We start from the raw sequence: 2,761 nt of genomic DNA, 5'->3' as shown, positions 1-2,761 counted from the left end.
TCCCTCACCTGAGTGGTGCCCACCTTCGCTCTGGGGACTTCAGAGGCGCTTCCCTTCGCCTCGGCAGCATCCCAGCCATCCCGGTGCTGACTCAGGCCTCTCCCACTCCCCGCACGGCCCTTGTACCCAGGAGAAGCAGGCACATATGGAGTTAGACAGACAGACGGACACACACACAGACACCAATGCCCTTTTCACCCAGCAGGTCCGGGACTCCCAGCCTCTTACCCCAGATCCCATATCCCACTGGTCACCCACCATGCTGCACCCGACTCCCAGGTCCGAGGCTGTCAGCCTGGAGCTGGAGGAGACGGCCAGAGAGGGATTTGGGACGGAAAGCCTGTTTTTGGCCGTTGCCCAAAGCTGCAGCCCCGTCCAGGCCTGGGCTCTGGTTCTGGATGGGAGCGAGGACCTTGGGGCGGAATCCCGGACCCTGAAGTGAGAGCCTTTGTTCTTGGCGGTCCTGGGGCCCAGGAAAGCGCTTCTCCCTACGTGGTCTCGGGAGTCTGGTTTGGGGCCTCGGTGATTGCCATTCAGTGGGGCATTTCCATCGCAGGGTCTTCACCGGGGCAGCTGCCGGGTGGGGGTTCAGATGGCGGCAACTGATTTCCTACGTGGCTGCGCCCTTGGTGCTGCTTGAGGGGCTGTGCGACCCTATTGAACGCAGAACACTTCCGGGTGCGTGCTGACCCCATTTCACAAGTGAAGAAAGTCAGAGGTGGGAGGTAGTTGGCCCGGGTCCACAGAGCCAGGCAGCGGCCCCATTGGGGTTTTTGACCTGCTGGTCTCATTTCAAAGAGAATGTGCACTTGATGGACCTTAAGAATCCCCTGCGATGCTTACTAAGAGCCCAGCCACCCTCTGGAGAGTCTCCCATAGGCTGTCTGGCCGGCCTCAGGGACCTGTGTCTTTTTTTAAAAATATATATATTTTATTGATTTTTTACAGTGAGGAAGGAAGAGGGAAAGAGAGTTAGAAACATCGATGAGAGAGAAACATCGATCAGCTGCCTCCTGCACACCCCCTACTGGGGATGTGCCTGCAACCAAGGTACATGCCCTTGCCGGAATCGAACCCGGGACCCTTGAGTCCGCAGGCCGTCGCTCTATCCATTGAGCCAAACCGGTTAGGGCAAGGACCTGTGTCTTTAACATGTGCACGGAGTGATTCTTACAAGGCAGCTGTGGGGAGCACTACCTCCAGGAGTTTGTGGGTTTGCTGAGCTCGGACGTGCGATTTTTCCCCTGGGTATCCTGTTCTTCCTTTTCTCATTGCTGTGAGATTGGCTCATCAGACCTAAGTCTGCCTTTCAGAGGGCGCTGGGGTGACTAGCCGCCTGAATCATCTTCGGACACTGTTGGCCGGGACCCGTAGGGTTTTTCCAGAATCTCACAATCAGACCATTGAAGACTTGGTTTTAATCTGATCAGATCTCTGTTGTTTGGGAATTCTCTTAGCTTCTGCTTAGGGTCTGGAGTTCTCAGAAGGTTCTGGTTTGTTCCTGGATCGTTGCCTCATCAGAGAGACCTCTGACCCCGCAATGGGTGACGGGTGACGGCATGTTTGCCGAGCAGGCGCTCCGCCAGGGCATTTCTCTCACAACTTCCCCTCCCACGCGTTGATGTGAGAACGTGAGCAAATACCAAACAGGTTTGTTGGGGTGATGGAGTGCCCCCCCCGGGGGGGCTTAGGATGGGCAGGAGAGGAGAGACGCGCCCCTGTATGACTAAGAGGCGGCAGGTGCCGTGTGCAGGGCGGGCCCCGGAGCCGGAGCGCCCTAGGTGGACCGCCCTGGGTGAAGTCCAGGCTCCAACCTCCCTCGGAGCCGTGCTCCTGTCTGTCAAGGGAGGAGAACCAAGGGACTCCCCGGCGAAGACCAGTGAGGGCCACACGCGCTGAGGGGAGAGTGCCCGGACGGTGCTCTGTGCGCAGTGGCTCTGGCACTGCCCTCTTTCTGTTTCGGTGGTGGGACCCCGAGGCTGGGAGGGGGGGAACAGCAGAAGGTGGTAAGCATGGTTCCACCACCGCCCTCGGCACCCCATCCGCCGCCCTCCTCTGCACCGCTTCCCGCAGCCTGGAACCCTCTGTCCCACACCTCCTCCCTCTGTCCCACACCTCCTCCCTCTGCGGCACTTGCCTTGCTCCTCCTCCCAAGACTTCATCCTGCCACCCCCCCGCCCCCCCCCCCCCCAGGGCTTTGTAGGGACCAGGGCTTCCAGGTAGGGTTTCCCATGCAGAACCCTCCCTCCGGCCTGGGCCTTCAGGTGGGCCATGGCCTCTGAAAGGGGGCGAGGAAGGGCTTGGGCAGGGGCCAGGCAGGGAAAACCGGGACCAGAAGGGTGAGGGTTAGGAAAAACGGTTTTTTAAACCCCTTTCTGGGGAAGGGGCTGGGGGGGCCCCCCTTTAGAACTTTCGGGGGGATAGGGGGTCTCTTTTTTACATTTCTTCCCAAAAAAAGGGGCCTCCGGATTTGGTTTCTTGGCCTGGGGGTTTTGGGGATAATGTTTTGAAAAAAACCAAATATTTCTCCTTTTGAAAAAAAAGTTTGCAAAGTTTTATGAAAACAAACAGAGTGGGGTCCCCCCCGGGGGAAAAGAGGAACGCGAGTGGAGGGGCCCGTTAGGAAAAATTACTCCCATGGTTGGTAACAAGAGACCTGGCGGGGGGAAGACCCGTTGTGGATTTTGCCGATACGTACGGAGGAGGCCCTTCCCTAATTTAATACCTCCCAGAGATTAAGGGAGAGCCGTGTGCTCTCCGC

At 58.1% G+C, this 2,761-nt stretch overlaps 1 protein-coding gene across 1 annotated transcript in view; it reads left to right on the top strand.

Moving 5' to 3' along the window:
• The first annotated feature begins 1,216 nt into the window (after positions 1 to 1,216).
• Positions 1,217 to 2,761, top strand: part of LOC102433252 (vacuolar protein sorting-associated protein 37C) — a 13,578-nt gene continuing 12,033 nt past the window's right edge. The window contains 1 exon segment of the mRNA XM_023748799.1: positions 1,217 to 1,650. The gene's annotated coding sequence lies outside the window, so the exon portion shown is untranslated.

The sequence above is a fragment of the Myotis lucifugus genome, unplaced genomic scaffold, assembly GCF_000147115.1.
Source record: "Myotis lucifugus unplaced genomic scaffold, Myoluc2.0 scaffold_1826, whole genome shotgun sequence".
Taxonomy (NCBI): domain Eukaryota; kingdom Metazoa; phylum Chordata; class Mammalia; order Chiroptera; family Vespertilionidae; genus Myotis; species Myotis lucifugus.
This window is presented reverse-complemented; position numbering and strand designations above follow the sequence as displayed.